General features: G+C 45.3%; 1 protein-coding gene across 1 annotated transcript in view; it reads right to left on the minus strand.

Moving 5' to 3' along the window:
- The window catches only part of LOC137316675 (zinc finger protein 271-like), a 114167-nt gene that overhangs the window by 32230 nt on the left and 57380 nt on the right, over positions 1-24557 (minus strand). The window lies entirely within an intron of this gene.

A 24557-nucleotide genomic window follows, 5' to 3' on the forward strand; every position in this document is an offset into this window, starting at 1 on the left:
AGTGTGTCCAGTCCTTGATATCTTGATGATAAGAGAAGCAGTTTGAGGACTCATGATGAAGTGAGTGGAATCCATCTTAGAACTGAGTTCCTCCACCATTTTAAAAGATGGATCGACAAATGTCCAACTCTGACAGGACAGAAAATTCTATTATATCACACGGTCCACTTCAATCAGGCTGAGCAGATTTCCACTACCCTTGTGTGGGAAAGAGTTTCCTGATTTCAATCCAAGACACCCGAGCTCTAAATTTAAGTTTATGTCCTCTTGTTCTGGATTCACCGACGAGAGAAAATAGTTTCTATTTCGACCCTATCGAATCCCTTTATAATTTTAAATATCTGGATCAGATCACCCCTCAACCTTCTAAACTCAAGGGAATGCAAACCAAGTTTATGCAACCGGTCCTTATAATTGAACCCTTCAAGCCCCAGTGTCATTCTGGTGAATTTGCACTGTACCCCCTCCAAGGTCAATATATCCAATATGTCCCAGCACTGACTGTGTGTATAACAGGACTGAGTGTCCCAGCACTGACCGTGTGTATTCACAGGACTGAGTGTCCCAGCACTGACTGTATGTTTAACAGGACTGAGTGTCCCAGCACTGAATGTGTGAAGAACAGGACTGAGTGTCCCAGCACTGACTGTGTGTATAACAGGACTGAGTGTCCCAGCACTGAATGTGTATAACAGGACTGAGTGTCCCAGCACTGACTGCATGTATAACAGAACTGAGTGTCCCAGCACTGAATGTATTGAAAAAGGACTGACTGTCCCAGCACTGACTGTGTGTATAACAGAACTGAGTGTCCCAGCACTGACTGTGTGTATAACAGGACTGAGTTTCCCAGCACTGACTCTGTGTATAACAGGACTGAGTGTCCCAGCACTGACTGTGTGAAAACAGGACTGAGTGTCCCAGCACTGACTGTGTGTATAACAGAACTGAGTGTCCCAGCACTGACTGTGTTGATAGCAGGACAGGGTGTCCCAGCACTGAATGTGTGTATAACAGGATTGATTGTCCCAGCACTGACTGTGCGTACAACAGGACTGAATGTCCCAGCACTGAATGTGTGTATAACAGGACTGAATGTCCCAGCACTGACTGTGTGTACAACAGAACTGAGTGTCCCAGCACTGACTGTGTGTATAACAGGACTGAGTGTCCCAGCACTGACTCTGTGTATAACAGGACTGAGTGTCCCAGCACTGACTGTATTGAAAAAGGACTGACTGTCCCAGCACTGACTGTGTGTATAACAGAACTGAGTGTCCCAGCACTGACTGTGTGTATAACAGGACTGAGTGTCCCAGCACTGACTCTGTGTATAACAGGACTGAGTGTCCCAGCACTGACTGTGTGAAAACAGGACTGAGTGTCCCAGCACTGACTGTGTGTATAACAGAACTGAGTGTCCCAGCACTGACTGTGTTGATAGCAGGACAGGGTGTCCCAGCACTGAATGTGTGTATAACAGGATTGATTGTCCCAGCACTGACTGTGCGTACAACAGGACTGAATGTCCCAGCACTGAATGTGTGTATAACAGGACTGAATGTCCCAGCACTGACTGTATGTATAACAGGACTGAGTGTCCCAGCACTGACTGTGTGTGTAAAAGGACTGACTTTCCCAGCAATGACTGTGTATAACAGGATTGAGTGTCCCAGCACTGACTGTGTGTATTCACAGGACTGAGTGTCCCAGCACTGACTCTGTGTGTAACAGAACTGAGTGTCCCAGCACTGACTGTGTGTATAACAGGACTGAGTGTCCCAGCACTGACTGTGTGTATAACAGGACTGAGTGTCCCAGCACTGACTGTGTGTATAACAGGACGGAGTGTCCCAGCACTGACTGTGTGTCTAACAGGACTGAGTGTCCCAGCACTGACTGTGCGCAGAGTGTAGATGGTGTGTGGGAGGAGATAAATGGGTGGGTTCGATTCCATGATAGGTTGGAGTGACATGGGGTTGTCGGTGGAGATTAAATCGGTTGGAGGAGGTTGCAGAGATATGGAGAGGGCGAGGACCATGGAGGGATTTGAAAACGAGGTCGAGGGTCTTAAAATCGAAGCTTTGTCGGACCGGGTGCCAATGTAGTAACACATGAACAGAAACTTACGGTTCACTGCCCGGCAGACAGGTGGGGAAGACATTGATGTCCGCGGGGGAACAGTCAGGGTCACAGCAGCAGTTGATGTCGCAGAATCCGCCAGTCAGGTCACAGGTACAAATGGGAACGGCTGGAACAAGACACACACAGTGAGATCTTACAACAGAGCACGGACGGTCTCAAAGACCACCTCCCTCCCTTGTCTGAATCCACGATCGCCGTCTTCACCATCTCCCAAAATCAATCTGCAGACTTATCCTCCCACTGCTTTCTACTCACCGAATTACAGCTTCCAGATACCCAGCACAACCCACTTAATAAATAATAATAATTATGTGGAGAGAATAGAGAAGCTGCGATTACTCTCTTTGGAGCAGAGAAGGTTCAGGGGAGATTTACCAGAATGGTCCCGGGGATGAGGGACTTCAGTTCCCGGGAGAGACTGGAGAAGCTGGGATTGTTCTCCTTCGAGCAGAGACGGTTTAGGGGAGATTTAATGGAGGGGTTGAAAATGAGGAGGGGTTTTGATGGAGTCGATGGGGAGAAACTGTTGCCACTGGCGGGAGGGTCGGTAACCAGAGGACACAGATTGAAGGGAATTGGGAAAAGAGCCAGAGGGAGATGAGGAGAATGTTTTTAGGCAGCGAGTTGTTCTGATCTGGAATTCACTGCCTGAAAGGGCGGTGGGAGCAGATTCAATAATAACTTTCAAAAGGGAATCGGCTCAATCCTTGAAGGGGGAAAATTTGCGGGACTGTGGGGAAAGAGCAGGGGGAGTGGGACTAATGGGATCGCTCTTTCACAGGGCCGGCACAGGCGCGATGGGCCGAGCGGCCTCTCTCTGTGCTGTTCGATTTTCGTTCACTTTTGGGCTCCGACCCACGGCCCGTTTGACGGGGAGGCGGGAGAGTGACTCCCCCCCGAGCCCAGCTCGACACCGGGCGCTGACAGAGTTCAGATTCACGGGGCCCGCAGGAGGCCCCGAGGAACTCCGCCCGCCACCCCTCTCAGGCCACTCCCCGGTGCGGGCCCTCCCTCTGTCGGTCCCTCCCCCGCCCACAGCAGCGCCCGCCCGTCCACCGGCCTTGGGCCGCAATCATCATCCTCCGGGCGCGGGCCTGTTGCTAAGGCAACGCGGCGCAAGGACGTCAGCGCGGTAAGGTGAGTGACGCTGCTGCGTGATGCGTGTTACGTGGTGGGAGGAGTCAGCCCGGGGTAGTGGGGGTGGAGGTGGTGAGAGCTGTCAATCAAAGGGCCCGGAGTCAGCACTCACTGCGCAAAGGGTTTGGAGAATTTGTTCAATAATGCAAAATCTGCAATAATGAAATTAAAATATAAAGATACAAAAATGGGAAATAATTGCAAATTAAATAACCTGAATTAAAAACAGAAACTTCCAAACTCATATAAGGCTGATGGTCTGGGTCCTCCCGCCACTATTAGTCTTCTCGACCTGGGGCAGAGGATGAGCAGAATGATTGAATGTAACTTTTTAATGCAGAGGGCGCTGGATGGATGGAATGGACCAGCGAGGGCGGCAGTGGGGCCTGGTTATATGAGCAAATTCCAGAGAGTTGGCGAAATACCTGACAGCAGTACCTTGGGATATGACAGACTAGGAATTGGGACCTTTAAATTTTGGATATGTGCAGTAGCTTTTCGTGATTGGTGCACCTGGACACCCAAATCCCTTTGCTCCTCCACAGCCCCTAGTTTCTCATCATTAAGAAATTAATCCTAATTCTCACCTGGTCCTGCAATAGATGTTCTTTTTATAACTCGCCACATCTTTACTGTCCGGTTGTGTTTCCACTGTTCACTGTCCAATAACAGCACACACTGTGAGACTGGAACTTTTAAAAAAATATTTCAAGATATACTTTATTTCATAAAATTTATGGATACACACAGTTCAATGTAAATACCACAATTGCAATTCAAAACAATAGAATAGATATCATACACGCTGCGATTCCGTTATTACAATTGAAAATATAGAACATATTTTCAAATACATGCTGAACAATACAAGGTAAAATGGCCTTACAAGGTCGTCTTTCCCCATAGAGCCTTTGGGCAGGCCGCACCTTACTTCAGTGCTTCCCACAGCACCGACTCCTGGGCCTTGGATCGTGAACAGCTCCTTCAGCTGGAAGACCAGCTGGTTTTAGGAAGACCATCGGGCCTCCTTCACCGAGTTGATGGCCTTCCAGCAGCAGTTCATATCTATCTGGAGGTGCATCCCAGGGAACTGCCCACAGAGCACTGCATCCTGTGTTACCGAGTTGTTGGGGGTGAACCCCCACTTCGACTCCACGGTAGAGGGATCCTGTCTCTATGGAGGGGCGGGGGGTTATCACCTTTTACCTGAATACATGGATCGATTCGCTCACATTCATGCCAGTGTTTGGCAAACAGTGTGTGATGTGCTTCACAAACCTGTCGAACCTTTGGATCAGAGACGTAGGGGGTAATTTCACCTTCACTGCTTGGGCGGTAAACTGACGGAGAAAGTAAAATCGGGCCTGTTCTATAAGGGGCGGGTGATCCGCTCTTTCAGTTCAGCCCCCAGCGATGGTGAAATTTTCCCTCCACGTGTTGTGAACCGGTGCAGTTTGAGACAATGGACCAGCTTGTGGGCTTCGAAGATTAATACTCGGGCGTAGGTCAGGAAAGGTGTGGCCGATTTTAAGTATCCCCGCCTGGCGGAAATGGCGTGTCAGAGGCGAGTAAATGGTGTCAGGTCACTTACCGCCCCTTTAACGTTGGAGTTCCTGCCTCCACCACCGTGGGTCGGGTCCTGAGAAGAGCGGCCGGAGCAACACCCACCTGTTTCCGGTCAGGCCACGTGTAATATGTAAATCAGAGTATTATGACGTACACGGGACACCACATAATGTTAGTTACAAATGGGAGGAGGAGCCGCCCTTTCGATGGGCATTGAGTGATCCAGAACACTGAGAAGTTTATTTGTAACTCATATTTTGTGTGGCGAGGAGGAGCATTAGAGCTTTCCCTTAGCCTGCTGCGGCCGTGAGAAATCTCCCGCCTCCTGATCGTCTCAGAAATGTATCATGAGGTTTCCTTATAAATCTGTGTAACCAGGCCCAGCCTCATGTCCCATTAAACTCCCTGCAGTGAGTAAACATTGCTGCCCAGCAGCTCAGAGAGGAAACGATCTTCGGAACTCCCAACTGGAGTTTGAAATTACATTAATATTTTACCAGCTAGTAACGGTCTGGGTGTTGGTCCATTATTATTCTGTTCTGGTCAAAACAAATGTCCCAATGAACAGGACGCTGTCTGACCCTGACAGCTCACCCTCAGTCCATCACACTGGGCAGTCTGTATGATGGGAAATAATCATCAATCGAAAAGGAGGATTTGATTTTATTCATTTCACGATTAAACATTAAATATTGAAATCATATTATTTCCAGAATAAAAAACAGCAAACAGTTTCATGTTAGAATCACATCTTTGTATCATTTCACAACACCGCATTTGTCGCGTAAGATATGATTCATCTCTGGTATTTCCAAATGTATTTAAATGATTGGTTTAATATCAGTTACTTTCGTGAATTCATTTATGTCAATGGATGGTAAAATCAGGCGCGGTGAATAACGGGCGCCCGATCCGTTACAGCCCGTCTCACGCCACCGACAAACGTGAAAATCCACTCTCATTGACTTTTTGTTTAATTTCAGTTGAAAAGACTTCAGACGTTTCTATGATTTAACTAATGTAACAATTAGATTCAGTGGGTATTTCACCCCGTTCTTCAGCTCCTCTCTGAATTTAGTCTGGGTCATAGCATAAATACACGTGTTGGTGCAGGAACTGAGAAGTTGAAGCATGAGTCCGGCTGACTCAATGTCACTGACTTTATAGTACTGGGTATTTGTTGTATACAGAGAGATAACATAAAAAACGAGTGTGCTCCATAACAATATAAAACTGCCTGATATACTGAAGAGTAAAATGATGGATTTCCTTCGGTTCTCCATCTCTGGATCCTTGTGATTCTCGACATTGCTGCGGCCCCGGAGTCCCCTGCGGACTCTATTGGCCGCTAAAATGTGGCTGACGGTGAGAACATTGAACAGCAAAATCAGAATGAATGGCAGACAAGGAGTTGAAACAACAGTAAACAAGACAAACGCTTCCCATGCGGGTGAAGTGAAAAAGGTCGGTTTCAAGACACAACCCCGGGGTACATTGTCCATTATATATTCCGGGTCAAATACAAAGTACCAGGGAATGTTTAGTAAACAGCTCAGCGCACTCACCACCCCGATAACAGCAGCCGCCGTTTTCTCAGTGCAATATTTTGTTTTCAGCTTCTGACAACTAATGGCCACAAATCGATCAAAGGTGAAAGCAACTGTGAACCAGACAGAAATCTCGGTGGTTGCAAAAGTCAGGAAGTCAATGACCGAACACACGGGAGTAATTCTCAGGAATGAATTTGGGAAATAAATCAGTCCAATCCATTTCAATATCGGATCAGTGATAACGACCAGGAGATCGGCCGCCGCCATTCCCATCAGGTAGCGAGTGATACATTTGGAGAGTCCGCACTTTCCTCGGGACAGGATCACAATCGCCACCAAGTTAACTGTCAAAGAGAGAGAAAAGAAGCAGAGAAATTACTGATTAGACCTGGAGACAAAGCGGCAGTTTGAGAGGATCTGGGCTGAAATTTCCAGCTTTGTTGCTGCATCAAACGGTGGAAACTGATTCACTGACCTGGGCAGCGCTTTCGGACAGAGAAATGTTTTTAAACACAATGATCAATAATGAATTGGGAAATTGATACAGAGAGTGAATAAAGTTAGCACCAGATCCACTGGAAGGGCCGAGTGAGGGGGCAGTGCCGGTGGGGAAGGGAGGAGGGATATAAACACCGGGATTCCAACAGGTTAAATCCGGATTTGGGCTCCAGATGGACGGGAAAGTGAGCGAGGGACGAGAAGGTGAGGGGACAGGGGGAGGTTTGTTGCTCTGGGTGGAGAGAGCCGACTGGGGCTGGCACAAAACGGGAAAGACCGTGATCCGTGGGGGTGAGTTTGAGGCTTCGGATTGGATTAGAAGAGGCAACTGGAGGCCGAGCGAGCGAGTGCGTTTGGGAGGGAGACCAAGGAAAAGGACATGTATGAGCTGGAGGGGAATCAGTAGCAGATAGTTTGGGAAAGCCAATGAACTGAGGGAACGGATGAGGAGACGGAGGATTCGATGCCGTGGGAGGAGAGGCTGGGATTCACAGGGAGAGACTGCAGGAGGGTGTTAGAGGAAATCTAATCTACAGGTCCAGCTCACACAATCCAATTAATGAATTCAACCATTAATTTCAGTGGATATTGGTGTCAATAAATAGCTCGTTGGTTACATAATGTGTTCAATAAATTTACTTGCATATTCAACTAAAATTACATTAAAATACAATCATTGAATTCGCCTCGTTCTTTATTGAATAAAACTGACACATAGCTTCTAGAATACAATATCCCCATAATTAAAAGCGATAAAGAAATCACTGATCCTATTCTTTAAATACATTTCAATTATGTTTATGTATTCAATCAGTAAACAAGGAAAAGGAACATTCACATAAACAGACTGAGGACCTGATAGTGATAAACACACCCGGAGAGAATACAATAAAACTCTCACAATCTGACAACATTCTAATAACACCTTCAAATCACATTTCCTCTTCATAATTGTACTGGAAGTTTCAGCAGTTCATTCCGATTAATTATTCACACCGCTGCTGCTCTCTCTCTCCCCTCTCTCGTTCTCCGTGTGTGCATTTCTCTCTCTGTCAATCTCTTCCTCTCTTTCCTCCTCACTGTCCCTCTCGTTTTCCTTCTCAGTCACGTTCTCTATCGCTGCACTCTATCTCTCCGCACTGTCTCTACTCTTTCTCAATGCCCCCTTTCATTTCCTAGTAAATCCTAACATCCTGCGCCTGCTTTCTCCTCACCAGCCCCGTGTTCCAACGATTCTATTCTCAGTGTCAGTTTGTTAAATGTTGAAGCCTCTGTGAACAGTTTAATGTTTCTACAGATCATGCAAGGTTCCACCAGTTAACCTACACTGTTCACTTCATCCACAATGCGTGGAATAAAGAGAATCGAATGCCTCTTCCAGCCACACCTCACAATAATTGAAATTCCTTCTCCTGTAATTACAAAAAAAATCGCATAGACCTCCTCAGGAGACTAACACGGGACGCAACCAACAGAGTACCCTTTGTCGTCCAGTACTTCCCCGGAGCGGAGAAACTACGCCATGTTCTCCGCAGCCTTCAACATGTCATCAATGAGGACAAACACCTCGCTATGGCCATCCCCACACCTCCACTACTCGCCTTTAAACAGCCACCCAACCTCAAACAGACCATCGTTCACAGCAAATTACCCAGCTTTCAAGAGAACAGCGTCCACGACGCCACACAACCCTGCCACGGTAACCTCTGCAAGACATGCCAGATCATCGACACAGATACCACCATCACACGAGAGGACACCACCCACCAGGTGCATGGTTCATACTCCTGTGACTCGGCCAACGTTGTCTACCTCATACGTTGCAGGAAAGGATGCCCCAGAGCATGGTACATTGGCGAGACCATGCAGACGCTGCGACAACGGATGAACGGACACCGTGCAACAATCGCCAAACAGGAGGGTTCCCTCCCAGTCGGGGAACACTTCAGCAGTCATGGACATTCATCCACCGACCTTCGGGTAAGCGTACTCCAAGGCGGCCTTCGAGACACACGACAACGCAAAATCGTCGAGCAGAAATTGATAGCCAAGTTCTGCACCCATGAGGACGGCCTCAACCGGGATCTTGGGTTCATGTCACGCTACACGTTACCCCACCAGCGAACAAATGTTATCTGTTTTTAATATAATGGGTCATTTGCTGGCTCTCTCTGCCTTCCGGATGTTTCTGCCTCTCTCTGTTTTTCTTCTCTGTTTTTTTAAATTTTTTTAATATTTTTAATTTTTTTTCCTGTTTGTTTTTTTGTTGAATGTGTATTCGGGGGTTCTGCAGGTGACACCTCTCTGTCTGAACACGGTGATTGCCTTGGCAACGGGCAGTTGCAGGGGCAGTCTGTAAACACCGTGTATTGCTCTATATGTATAAATGCGTAGGCTTCAAGGAGATCCTGAACATTTACCTGAGGAAGGAGGAAGTCTCCGAAAGCTTGTGAATTTAAAATAAAATTGCTGGACTATAACTTGGTGTTGTAAAATTGTTTACAATTGTCAACCCCAGTCCATCACCGGCATCTCCACATCGTAATTACAAAGTACAGCGTTAGATGGCGGCATTGTTCAATTAACAAAACGCCAACATCCCCGCTGCTGCTTGCAATCCACAGACAAATAGAACTGCTCATGATTTGAACAGATGAAGTGAAACATGACCTCAAAACATTGCACTTTACAGTAATTTCATCCACAGTGAAGCAGGGAATGAGATTGAAAGAATCAACAGCAAACACAGTTCAGTAACCAGACATCTGATGCGGCGTCAGATACACACACAGAATGAAATAATATTTCATAACAGTGATAACCAATAAATACGTTGAAATCCCAGTTAAACTGAACCATATTATTGTGGAGGGAAGGCATTGCGCTGCCTCCTTGTAACACTGAGACCGTGAGCTGTCTCATTTTCAATCACTGAAAACACATTGATGAAAAAAATATTCCAGGACAGGTGAGTTCCACAACATGAAACTGTGAACAACTCCTGATGGTCTGAGACCAGCTCTTAGCCCAGACACCTGATTCTAATACATTCAGTACAGAGAATAATCCAGTAACAATGCCAGAATTGGATAAACAAAATCGTAAAGCATATAATGCAGCTGCTCGAAGACCAAAAGAGCAGAGACTGAGGACAGAACAGTCCACTGTGTAATACATGATGGGAGAAAAAAAAAGTATCAAGTACAGCAGCAGATTTAATAACGATTTACACCATGAACAGCTGAGATAATGGCTTACCTGGAACTCCAACGGCTGCGAGAACTGGATAATAAATACATTCTATCAGATACATTACTGAATATCCCATTTCCGTGAGAAGCAATGATTTCTGTTGGCCTGGAAACCGCAGCTCCGGCAGGCACTCTGTGTGGATTCATTACAGCGATCCCTGATTTATACAGGGGGTAAATCTCCACTGACACGGTTATACCCCTGATCATTGCTATTAGTTACAGTCATTTGAACAAACAGGCCACATCAGCAGCTTTGACTCCGATGTAAATGATGACGTGGATATATCACAAACTTCTCAAAGTTCAGAACCTTGTCTTAATGAGACCTCTCTCAGGAATAAAGTTAAAAGCTGTGCTCAGAAAGGACTGGTCCAACAATGAGCGGCTCCATTTACAGTTTTCATATAATTGTATTGACCATGTTCACTTTTACCGATTCAATTATAAATTTTATAGATTTCTCCACATTATACATTGAATCCAGGGACACAAGCAGACCCGTTTCACTCTGTTCCTGCAGTTTCCCAGTGAAAATATGAATGTTGACACGAAGACAGCCTCTAAAAGAGACACCATCCTTTCAGGCAGTGCTTAACAACACTCCGTGTGAAAAATGTTCTCCTTATTTCCCCTCTAGTTGTATTGCCAATTATTGTAAACCGATGACCTCTGGTTATCAATCCAATTATTTAATTACCCCTATTTGCTCTATAAAAACGCCTCATTATTATGATTACCTCTTTTTTAATTCCCCTTAACCTTTTTTGCTCTCAGGAGAACAAGCCCAGCTTCTCCAGTCTTTCCACATAACTGAAGTCCCTCATCCCTGGTATCACACTGGTAAATCTGTACACAATACTCCAGCTGAGGCCTAACCAGCCTTTTGTAAAGGTTTAACATGACTTCCCTATTTGTGTATTCAATGCCCCTCTTTACAAACCCATGTATCCCATCCGCTTGCTTAACCACCTTATCAACTTGCCCTGCCACCTTCAAAGATTTGTGAATATGCGCCCCCAGGTCCCTCTGCTCTTCCACCACCCTCAAAATAGTACAGTGAGTTCCATCGAGTTACTTCAAAACCACAGCACAGAAACTGGCCATTCGGCCCAACTTGTTTATGCCAGCATGTATGCCCCATACGAGCCTCCTCCCTCCCTACTCCATCTAACCCTATCAGGATACGATATTCCATCATGCCTCTTGTGCTTATCTAGCTTCCCCTTAAATACATCTACGTTATTTCCCTCAACTGCTCCTTGTGGTAGCGCATTGCCCATTCTTACCACTCATTCGGTAAAGAAGTTTTACCTGAATTCCATATTGGATTTATTAGTGACAGTCTTATATTTATGAACTCTAATTTTATACTCCCTCCCAAGTGGAAGCATTTTCTCTTCATCTACCCGACCAAATTCTATCATTATCTGAAAGACTTCTATCAGGTCACCCCTCAGCCTTCTCTTTTCAAAAGAAAAGAGTCCCAGCCTGTTCAGCCTTTCCTGATTATGATATCCCCTCAGTTCTGGTATCATCCCTGTGAATCTTTTCTGCACCCTCTCCAATCCCTGTATACCCTTTCTATAAAATGGAGACCAGACTGTGCACAATAATCCAAGTGTGGCCGAACCAAGGCTCCACACAAGTTTAACGTAACTTCTTTGTTTATCAATTCTATCCCTCGAGAATTCAACCCCAGTGTTTGACTCGCCTTTTTGTAAACCTGCGTCGCTACTTTTAGTGATTGGTCTGTTTGTGCCACAAGATTTTATTAAAATTTCAAAATATGCTTTATTTCATAAAATTTAATGATGCACACATTTCAATGAAAATGTCACAATTACCGTTCAAACAATACAATACAGATCGTGCAAACTAAGATCTCATGATTACAATTCAAAACACAGTACAGATCTTCTAATACATTCTGTACCGTACAAAGTGACATGTCCTTAAATGGTCGCCTTTCCTCAAAGAACCTTTACGTAGGCAGCAACTCACTTCAGTGCGTCCCTCAAAACATACTCCTGAACTTTGGAGTGTGCCATTCGGCAACAGTCGGTCGTGGACAGCTCCTTCAACTGGAATCCAAGGAGGGAGTGGCCCTGGGAGTCCTCAACATTGACTCTGGACCCCATGAAATCTCATGGCATCAGGTCAAACATGGGCAAGGAAACCTCCTGCTGATTACCACCTACCGTCCTCCCTCTGCTGATGAATCAGTCCTCCTCCATGTTGAGCACCACTTGGAGGAAGCACGAAGGGTAGCAAGGGCACAAAATGTACTCTGGATGGGCGACTTCAATGTCCATCACCAAGAGTGGCTCGGTAGCGCCACTACAGACTGAGCTGGCCGAGTCCTAAAGGAAATAGCTGCCAGACTGGGCCTGCGGCAGGTGGTGAGCGAACCAACACGAGGGAAAACCTGCTTGACCTCGTCCTCACCAATCTACCTGTCGCAAATGCATTTGTCAATTACAGTATTGGTCGGAGGGACCACCGCATCGTCCTCGTGGAGATGAAGTCCCGTGTTCGCACTGAGGACACCATCCAACGTGTTGTGTGGCACTACCAACGTGCTAAATGGGATAGATTCAGAACATAGAATCAGAGAATCATAGAAGTTTACAACATGGAAACAGGCCCTTCGGCCCAACATGTCCATGTCGCCCAGTTTATAACACTAAGCTAGTCCCAATTGTCTGCACTTGGCCCAAATCCCTCTATACCCATCTTACCCATGTAACTGTCCAAATGCTTTTTAAAAGACAAAATTATACCCGCCTCTACTACTGCCTCTGGCAGCTCGTTCCAGACACTCACCACCCTTTGAGTGAAAAAAATTGTCCCTCTGGACCCTTTTGTATCTCTCCCCTCTCACCTTAAATCTATGCCCCCTCGTTATAGACTCCCCTACCTTTGGGAAAAGATTTTGACTATCAACCTTATCGATGCCCCTCATTATTTTATAGACTTCTATAAGATCACCCCGAAACCTCCAACTCTCCAGGGAAAAAAGTCTCAGTCTATCCAACCTCTCCCTATAAGTCAAACCATCAAGTCCCGGTAGCATCCTAGTAAATCTTTTCTGCACTCTTTCTTGTTTAACAATATCCTTTCTATAATAGGGTGACCAGAACTTTACACAGTATTCCAAGTGTGGCCTAACTAATGTCTTGTACAACTTCAACAAGACATCCCAACTCCTGTATTCAATGTTCTGACCAATGAAACCAAGCATGCTGAATGCCTTCTTCACCACCCTATCCACCTGTTACTCCACTTTCAAGGAGCTATGAACCTGTACTCCTAGATCTCTTTGTTCTTTCACTCTCCCCAACGCCCTACCATTAACGGAGTAGGTCCTGGCCCGATTCGATCTACCAAAATGCATCACCTCACATTTATCTAAATTTAACTCCATCTGCCATTCATCGGCCCACTGGCCCAATTTATCAAGATCCCGTTGCAATCCTAGATAACCTTCTTCACTGTCCACAATGCCACCAATCTTGGTTTCATCTGCAAACTTACTAACCATCCCTCCTAAATTCTCATCCAAATCATTAATATAAATAACAAATAACAGCGGACCCAGCACCGATCCCTGAGGCACACCGCTGGTCACAGGCCTCCAGTTTGAACAACAACCCTCTACAACCACCCTCTGTCTTCTGCCGTCAATCCAATTTGTATCCAATTGGCTACCTCACCTTGGATCCCGTGAGGTCTAACCTTATCTAACAACCTACTATGTGGTACCTTGTCAAAGGCTTTGCTAAAGTCCATGTAGACCACGTCTACTGCACAGCCCTCATCTATCTTCTTGATCTAGCAGCTCAAAACTGGGCATCCGTGAGGCAATGTGAGCCAGCGGCAGCAGCAGAATTGTATTTCAGCACAATCTGTAACCTCATGGCCCAGCATATTCCTCACTCTACCATTACCAACAAGCCAGGGGATCAATCCTAGTTCAATGAAGGGTGTAGAAGAGCATGCCAGGGGCAGCACCAGGCGTACCTAAAAATGAGGTGCCAACCTGGTGAAGCTACAACTCAGGACTACATGCATGCTAAACAGCGGAAGCAACATGCTACAGACAGAGCTAAGCGAGTTCACAACCTACGACTCAGATCAAAGCTCTGCAGTCCTGCCACATCCAGTCGTGAATGGTGGTGGACAATTAAACAACTGACGGGAGGAGGAGGCTCTGTGAACATCCCCATCCTCAATGATGGTTGAGTCCAGCACATGAGTGCAAAAGACAAGGCTGAAGCGTTTGCAACCATCTTCAGCCAGAAGTGCCGAGTAGATGATCCATCTCTGCCTCCTCCTGATATCTCCACCATCACAGAAGCCAGTCTTCAGCCAATTCAATTCACTCCACGTGATATCAAGAAACGGCTGAGTGCACTGGATACAGCAAAGGCTATGGGCCCCGACAACATCCCAACTGTCGTGCTGAAGACTTGTGTTGCAGAACTAGCTGCGCCTCTCGCCAAGCTGTTCCAGTGCAGCTGCAACACTGGCATCAACCCCACAATGTGGAAAATTTCCCACGTATGTCCTTTCCACAAAAAGCAAGACAAATCCAATCCGGTCAATTACCGCCCTATCAGTCTGCTCTCAATCATCAGCAAAGTGATGGAAGGTGTCATCGACAGTGCTATCAAGCGGCACTTACTCACCAATAACCTGCTCACCGATGCTCAGTTTGGGTTCCGCCAGGACCACTCGACTCCAGACCTCATTACAGCCTTGGTCCAAATATGGACAAAAGAGCTGAATTCCTGAGGTGAGGTGAGAGTGACTGCCCTTGACATCAAGGCAGCATTTGACCGAGTTTGGCACCAAGGAGCCCTAGTATATAGAAGTCAATCGGAATCAGGGGGAAAACTCTCAAGTGGCTGGAGTCATTCCGAGCACAAAGGAAGATGGTAGTGGTTGTTGGAGGCCAATCATCTCAGCCCCAGGGCATTGCTGCAGGAGTTCCTCAGGGAAGTGTCCTAGCCCCAAGCATCTTCAGTTGCTTCATCAATGACCTTCCCTCCATCATAAGGTCAGAAATGGGGATGTTCACTGATGATTCCTCAGTGTTCAGTTCCATTCGCAACCCCTCAAATAATGAAGCAATCCGAGCCCGTTTGCAGCAAGACCTGGACAACATCCAGGCTTGGACTCATAAGTGGCAAGGAAAATTCGCGCCAGACAATTGCCAGGCAAAGACCATCTCCAACAAGGTAGAGTCCAACCAGCTCCCCTTAACATTCAACGGCATTACAATCGCCAAATCCCCAACCATCAACATCCTGGGGGTCACCATTGAGCAAAAACTTAAATGGTCCAGCCACGTAAATACTGTGGCGACAAAAGCAGGTCAGAGGCTGGGTATTCTGCAGCGGGTGACCCACCTCCTGACTCCCCAAAGCCTTTGCACCATCTACAAGGCACAAGTCAGGAGTGTGATGGAATACTCTCCACTTGCCTGGATGGGTGCAGCTCCAACACTCAAGAAGCTCGTCACCATCCAGGACAAAGCAGCCCGCTTGATTGGCACCCCATCCACCACCCTAAACATTCACTCCCTTAACCACCGGCGCATAGTGGCTGCAGTGTGTACAGTCCACAGGATGCACTGCAGCAACTCGCCAAGGCTTCTTCGACAGCACATCCCAAACCCGCGACCTCTACCACCTAGAAGGACAAGAGCAGCAGGTATATAGGAACAACAGCACCTGCACGTTCCCCTTCCAAGTCACAAACTATCCCGACTTGGAAATATATCACCGTTCCTTCATCGTCGCTGGGTCGAAATCCTGGAACTCCCGTCCTAACAGCACCGTGGGTGAACCTTCACCCCACGGACTGCAGCGTTTCAAGACGGCGGTTCACCACCACCATCTCAAGGGCAATTAGGGATGGGCAAGAAATGCCGGCCTCGCCAGCGATGCCCACATCCCATGAAGAAATAAAAAAAACACACGTAGCGTTGTAAATAAAGTTCGTGAGCTGCAGGCTCAAGTCGCCACATGGGACTATGATCTAGTCGCAATAACAGAGACGTGCTTCAAAAAGGGGAGGATAATATTTAAAAATATTTATTTAAAAAGTCGTCACCTTGTAGCTCGGTTGAAAATGTAGTCAACTTGAAATTGTAGTTAGCAGTGAGGAGGATAGGAGCAGACTTCAGACAGACTGGTGATAAAATGGGCAGACACATGGCAGATGATATTTAATACAGAGACGTGTGAAGAGATGCATTTTGGGAGGAAGAATGAGGCGAGGCAATATAAACTAAATAGTGCAATTTTAAAGGTGTTGCAGGAACAGACAGACCTGGGGGTGTATGTGCGCAAATCATGAAAGGTGGCAGTACAAGTCAATAAATCTGTTAAATAAAACTTATAGGATCATTGGCTTTAAAAATAGAGGTATAGGGAAAAGAAGCAAAGAGGTTCTGCTAAACCTTTATAAATCACTGTTTTGACCGCAGCTGAAGTGCTGCGTTCAATTCTGGGCACCACATTTTAGGAAGGATGTCAAGACCTTACAGAAGGTACAGAGGAAATTTATTGGAATGATACCAAGGATAGGGAATGTCAATTAATTGGAGAGACTGGAGAAGCTGGAATTGTTCTCCTTGGAGCAGAGAATGTTAAAGGGCCATTTCATAGAGGTGTTCACAACCATGAAGGGGTTTGATAGAGTAAATAAGGAGAACATGTTTCCACTGGCAGAAGAGTCGGTGGCCAGAGGGTCAGATTGAAAATTTTTGGCAAAAGAACCAGAGGCGAGATGAGGAGAATTTGTGTACACAGTGAGGCCTATCAAGATGTCCGTTTGCAAATAATTCCAATAATCCATGGTCACTTTCAAAAGGTGGCCTTGAGCCTATTGACACAAAACAGCGTGAAAAGTTCTTCAAAATGCACAAAAGCCCCGGTTTGGGACAGAGTGAAACCGTCACTGAAAGATAAAGGAAAGCAGCTGGGTTCGGTGTGTGTCCAAACATTGTGCATTTTTACAGATTCCCACATCTCCACACCATGAAACAGAATTGCATTAGAAGTGTCGGAGCTCTATTATGGGATGGATGGATGCATGCATTAACGGTGGGAATTGATATGGAAACATTGGGGATTAAAAGCTTCATGCTGATCCCAACGGGCAACTGCAGCACTGAGTTTATTGAAGGACATTAGTCTCCACCCACTGTGCAGATCTATATCTCAGTGATATGGTCAGCTCGAGCATACTGAAAGAGGAAGTGGAGTCTAAATAATGAGAACCGAATGGTGTTAGAATCCACTGGAAACCGGTACTTTGAGAGACACTTTACTCACTGTCACGAACATCAAAATATGAGTGTCATCGCTTTGGAGGGCGTACTAAAAATACAAGACAAATAAGTAAAGAATTTGAAAATATTATATGGTACATTTTGGTAGAAGGATTAAGGAGGCCACGTACTCCCTGGAAAATAAGCGTCTAAATTGGACACAGGAGCGAAGCAATGTCGGGGTACAGATTCACAAATCATTAACAGCAGCAAATAAAGTTAACAAGGCCATAAATTGCAAACAAAGCACTGGGGTTCATTTCTAGAGCAATAGAATTGAAAAGCAGATGAGTTATGTTAAACTTATATAGAACCTTGGTTAGACCACACTTAGAATACTGTGCACACTTCTGGTCCCATATTAAAAAAAAGGATGCAGAGGCAGTGGAGAAGGTGCAAAAAAGATTTACAAGAATGAAACCAGAACTGAGTGGTTACGCCCATCAGGAAAGATCGAACATGCTGGGGATCTTTTCTCGAGGAAAGAAAAGGCTGAGGGGTGACATGATAGAGGTTTTAAACATTATAAAGTGGTTCGATAGGGTAATCGTAGAGAAGATATTTCCACTTGTGAGACAGTCCAAATCCAGGAGCCCTAAATATAGAATAGTCACAATAAATCCAATAGGGAATTCAGGAGAAACTTCTTTACCAAGAGAGTGGTGAGAATGTGAAACTTGTTACCACATGGAGTAGTTGGGGCGAATAGTATAGATGCCTTTAAGGGGAGGCTAGATAGGTACATGAGAGATAAAGGTGTAGAAGGAAATGCTGATCGGGTTAGCTGATGTTGGATGGGGCGAGACTCGCGTGGAGCATAAACACCGGCACAGACCAGTTACGCCGAATGGCCTGTTTCCATGCTGTAAATTCTATTTAATTCAAGGTAACATCAGACTGAAATTAGCAGTGAGAGCAAATACTTCAAACGGAAAACTGTGGTGAAACATATTAAACGTAAATTCACTGTGTTAATCTTTCTGATATGCTTTCAACCGAAAGTTAATTTCAAATAATTATTTAATTATTTGAAAACCACCAATATTAGAGGTGTAGTAACAGACTTATTCATGGTCATTGATATATTAATAAATTCAATTCAATTCACTTAAAATACGTAGACATATTTAATATTGCAACTAATATCTCCTAAGCTATAAATAAGGAGATGTATTTAGATCAAGCATTCAATCAGAATGGGAGAAAGCAGAGGAAACAAACAGTCTCGCGGCAGTTTTGCAAGAGGAGGACAGTACCTGAGGAAACTGACCATTCACAATTTCACCTGGTTTGGGGCCCGGAATGGATGTTGGGTAGTCAGCTGTTTACTCCGAATAAGGTCAAGGGAGCAGGAGGTGGGACTAATGGGCAAGCTCAGCTCGGAAAGTACATGCATGGAGATCGGAGGGAAACTAGAAAAAGGCTCAGGATCAGGGCTGGGTGATGGGGAGCCTTAGGAGAGGTTGGGCTTGGTGATATTGGGAATTGTGGGATGCAGAATAGGCATCTGAATGGATGGTCTTAATCTTAGTGACTTCGGTTATGTAGAGAGACTGGAAAAACTGGGATTGTTCTCCTTAGAGCAGAGAAGGTTAAGTGGAGATTTAATAGGGGTGTTCAAAATTATGAGGGGTTTTGTTCGAGTGTGTAGTGAGAAACTGTTTCCACTGGCAGGAGGGTCGGGAATCAGAGGATACAGATATATGTTAATTGGCAAAAGAACCAGAAGGAAATGAGGATAAATGTTGTTACACCGCAAGTTGTTCTGATCTGGAATGGTGGTGGAAGCAGATTCAATAGTAACTTCCAAAAGTGGATTGGATAGAAAGTTGAAAAGGGAAAAACTGCTGAGAGATGGTGAAAGATCAGGGGAGTGGGATTAATTGGATAGCTCATTTAAAAGCTGGCACATGCATGACGAGCCGAATGGCCTTCCTCTGTGCTGTAAGACTTCATGAAGTTCAGTAGGTCCTCGTATTTGTTGTTGGAGGAGAGTGTGGAGGGGGCTGGGAAAGAGATTTATGGAGATTGTGTGTTGTGGGCAAAAGAAGCTGGAGGTTATCTTTGGTCCCCAGGGTCATTCTGGAGCAGCAGGCGGTTTTCAGAGAGGACATAGTGTTTGTTCTAATTCTGGGTCAGCCATATCTGGTGATGGATGGCTGAACCAGTGGTGATCCAGATATGCTCAAGTCTGCACCCCTTGGAATTAAACCAGCAGGAACGATCAGGACAGTAGAGAGTAAACGTTTTACTCGGGGCAAAGGCATCAACGGTTGAAGAACGGGAGTGGTTGAGAAGTTACACAGCTGCAGAAGTATGATGACAAATGGCGGGTCAAAGTCTAGGCAACAGGGAGTGTGAAAGTGTTTATTCCAAAGTTGGAACGCTGAAGTAATTTGATTTGAAGTAAGTAAGGAGATGTCGGTTATGATGGTTGCAAGGAAGTGACCGACGCCTTGGCAGTGCACAACTCTGGGCACCACACTTTAGGAAGGATGTCAAGGTCTTGGAGAGGGTAAAGAGGAGATTTACCCGGATGATACCAGGGATGAGGGATTTCAGTTATGTGGAGAGATTGGAGAAGCTGGGGTTGTTCTTCTGAGACCAGGTAAGCGTAAAGGCAGACCTAATAGAGGTATTCAAAATAATGAGGGGCTTTGATCGAGAAACTAGAGTGAAACGTTTTCCGCTGGCAAGTGGTCTTTAACCAGAGGTCACAGATTTCAAAGAGTTGGCAAAAGAACTAGAGGGAAATGAGGAGAAATGTTTACATAAAGAGGTTTGCGAAGATCTGGAACACACTACCTGAAAGGGTGATGGAAGCAGATTCCATAGGAACTTTCAAAGTGCAATTGGACATGTACTTGAAGGGGACTAATCTGCAGGTTATGGAGAAAATAATTGGGGTGTGTTACTAATTTGGATAGCTCGTTCAAGGAGCCAGCATAGACTCGACGGGCCGAAAGGCCTCCTTCCACGTTGTAAGATTCTATGATTCTGTGATTCTTGTCAACTTGAAATTTTAGTAAGCAATGAGAAGGATATTGGCAGAGCTCAGGAGGACATTGGTAGATTGGTGAAATGGGGAAACACATGGCAGATGAAATTTAATGTAGAGAAGTGTGAAGTGATGTATTTTGGAAAGAAGAGTGAGAAGAGGCAATATTACCTAAATGACCAAATTGCACAGCGGGAGCATTAACAGAGAGACCTGGGATACACACACACAAATCTTTGAAGGTGATAGTTGGAGAATAAACGGTAAATGCCGACCCTCCTGCCAGTGGAAACAGTCTCTGCCCAACTTCTCGATTAAAACCTTTCATTATTTTTTTCTGAGCAACGGTCAGCAGTAGCACTGTGTTTATTTCAGTACATTAGTCTCCACCCACTGTGCAGATCTATATCTCAGTGATGTGGTCAATTGCAGCATACTGAAGGAGGAGGTGGAGTCTAAATATTGAGAACAGAATGGTGTTTGAACTCACTGGGAACCGATACTTTTACAAACAGTTTACTCATTGTTACAAATGTCACAATTCGGGTGAACGGTATGGAAGGAGGAAGTAAATTGAACATGAATAAGTAAAGAATCTGAAAATATTGCAGGCAGAATTTAACAGTGCTATCAAATGCTTAGAACGGAAGCCAATGGTTTCAGCTCAGAAGCGCTTCACCTCGGACAAAGAGGAAGTTTAACCGCTGACAGTAAGGACAATCAGCAGAACAAGAATGTGTTTAAACACACTGAATGAAAATTCATTGTGCCAATCTTTCTGATTTTCTTCCAATCGATGGTTATATTCATTAATTCTTTGAAAGCAACCACTATTAGAGGTGCAGTAACGGATATATTCTCAGGCATTCATTTATTAATAAAATATAATTCAAGGGACTTAAAATGAATAAAAATATTTAACATTGCAACTAACATCTCCGAAGCTTTCATTAAGGGAATCTATTTAGGGACAGCACTCAAACAGAATGGGAACCCCTGACAGTAAGAACATTGTAGCAGAACCAAGAATGTGTTGAAATATATTGAATGAAAATACATTGTGGCAATCTCTCTGATAGGCTTTTAACCGAGTAATTAATTAATTCTTTGAAATCCACCCCTAATAGTGGTGCAGGAGCACACTGTTTATCAGGCATTCATTTATTAATAAAATTGAATTGAATTCACTTGAAATTGATAGAGATGTTTAATATTACACCTAATATCTCCTAAGCTAGCAATAAGGGGATATATTAGATTGTGCCCCCTTGTTCTCCATTTCACCATCATAACTGAATAAGGTCTATCGAGAGGTGTAAATTTGTAACTAATTCCATTAATCCATGGTAATTATCAATTGGTGCCCTTGGGTCTATTTACACAAAACAGCATGAAAAGTTGGAGATAAGGGGTTAATGCTGAGCCCAACTTGCAGCTGCAGCACTGTGTTTATTGAGGAACATTAGTCTCCACCCACTGTGTAGATCTGTATCTTAGTGACATGGTCAATTCCAGCACACTGAAGGAGGAAGTGGAGTTAAAATAAAATCCTCGAGCTGAATGTCGCCTGAATTATTCACCAGAAATATTTAGTTGTACAGACAGTACACACGCGCTCATAAATATCACAAAACCCCTAAAATCGAGATGCAAGATGGAATAGAGAATGAAAAATAAGCAAGCAAACTGAAAATGGCCAGTCCTGAAGAGAACAGGAAGAGCAGTTGGCTTCATGGCGGAAGAAAGCGGTTTCAACTCAGAGGAGGGTTCGTTCAAAGAAAGAGGAACTTAACCTCTGACAGAGGGAACAATGTCTCAACACCAACGGAATAACTAAAAATATATTTACTAGATTATCCACTGAATGTGTTAAAATGTTTCTTCTCCCCTTTTTTCTCTCTATCTCCCCCAAAGACGTGTATTCACGAAGGGAGTTGCTCAGGGCCGCCCTCCAATACCCCACCGCATTATCTGCTCATGTCTGAGTGCAGGGGGTTGATTGACCTGAGGTCAGCCGTGGTGACCCCTGGATAACTGCACCCTCCTAACGCGCATGCTCACTTCCAAGCATGGAACATTTCGTATCAGAGAATCAGAGAAGGTTACTGCACGGCAGGAGGTCATTCGGCCCATCGAGTCCGTGCTGGCTCTATGCATGAGCAATCCATCTAGTCCCACTGCCCCGCCAAAAATAGCAGGGCTCGTTCGAGATCAATTAAGATGCGATAAGGCGACACTTGGCCGATATTTCATTGAATGGCTTTGTGGCACTGAGCCCACTGGTATCGCCCCCACTCCACCCCGCCCCTCCCCCCCCCACCTTGATAGAGATCGGCAAACTCAGCGGATGTCGATCGTGGAATTTTCCTTTTATATACATCTTACTCCGACACTGTCGACAGTAACTGGGCTATCGGGAGACCAATATCTCCCCTTTTCAGCCCGTCTCAAGGCGCCTCACGGGAGCGTTATCAAACAAAATGTGACACCGAGCCACTGAAGGAGATATTAGCTCAGGTGACCAACAGTTGGTCAAAGCTGCAGGTTTTAACAAACAGATTCTCATAGATTCAATTATCAAAGAAAAACTAGATCCGAGATAGAAGGCTCCACACCAAATTATGAGATACCGGAGTTCGGACACCGCCGGGTTCAGTCTCACTCTCCCGCTTACAGTTGCCCACTCAGACCGGGAATTGGTATAAAATTGTTTCACGACTCACCAAACAGCAATAAAAAGGCGGTTGTATCCATTTACGAAGAAGTGCTACTTTGAGGCATGAGAGCTGTGAGGAACGGCGACTGAATCACTTGCTCCAACTCACTGAAGGACAAACCCGGAAGGTTTGAGAGACTGAGAGCGGATACAGAGGCTGGGTGGGAATGAGTTGGTCCCCACAATTGAAGCAACAACACAGAGTTTTGTACAACCTGAAATAAGATGTGGCTTGGAACATTGCAATGATCTAACATGGCAGCCTTTGACTATTAGACGGTGATCACAGGATGAAGGGGTGAGAATGGACCATGTACCCAGAAAACAGCGTAAATCATTTGTGTTTAGTTAGAACGATTGCTCCCATCATGGTCAGGATCTCTATTACTGGGAAGGGACTGTGTCCCACTTCAGGCACTCGGTGTCAGCATCAAGCACCCAAAATTCAGGCGCAGGAAAATGTAACAACAAAGTGCCTCAACCCAAACCTCAGGTGAGCTACTGTATCGATTATTGCTTTTCTATTTCCCAAAACAGCCCACCAATGGGCTAGTTTAGCGAGGTGTTGTCCGCATTACATTACAGACGATTAAAAATAAAACTGGAACATCCAAACCCGGCAGCAATTTAGTTGCATGGAAGTCTGGTATAATGAATGTAGATGGATATGTTCAATGTGACTCTGATATTGAGTTGGTTTACTCTCTCATATCGCCCTGGTAACGACTGTGAGAAAGAAAATACCACCTCCAGCTTTCTCCAACCGCCAATTTCAAACCGTTTATCGATAAGAGAACCGAAACACAGCGCTCCGCACAAACCCTTACAGACTCGGGCTTCATATTCAAGGATTCCCAGAAGCCTGGAGCTTTTAAATAAACCCCGTTACAATTAACAGTCAGTAATATTCCTGCCTAAATACAGTCCCTTCTCTCACAAGTCAACCCGCCTTCTTCCATTTCAGTCCCAGACCCGATTCGATCTCACCACACATCACCTCCCAGACGGGTTCAGCAGTTTAAAAACACCTTATTCCAGCTGATTTGGAGAATCTCATGTGTTGGTGTTTGAGTTGTGACGCGGAGTTTCTCCGCCAGTGTTACAGTCTCACAGACACTCTCGCCCTGAATCTGTAAAAAGAAAATAACCGTGAACTGGGCCTGGAGCCGAACACATCCCCAGTTACAGTGAGGCCCGGACACCCCATTCTCAGTGTTTTATATCAGACAGTCTCCCACCTTCATGTTCAGCACTAGAGAGAGACAAACACACACTGTCAGTCTCACACTTCCAATCGGTGTGTCTATATCACGCTTGCCAGCATTAGCTAACCTACATACACAGCACCAGAGAG

This window comes from Heptranchias perlo, unplaced genomic scaffold (genome assembly GCF_035084215.1).
Source record: "Heptranchias perlo isolate sHepPer1 unplaced genomic scaffold, sHepPer1.hap1 HAP1_SCAFFOLD_60, whole genome shotgun sequence".
Classification (NCBI taxonomy): domain Eukaryota; kingdom Metazoa; phylum Chordata; class Chondrichthyes; order Hexanchiformes; family Hexanchidae; genus Heptranchias; species Heptranchias perlo.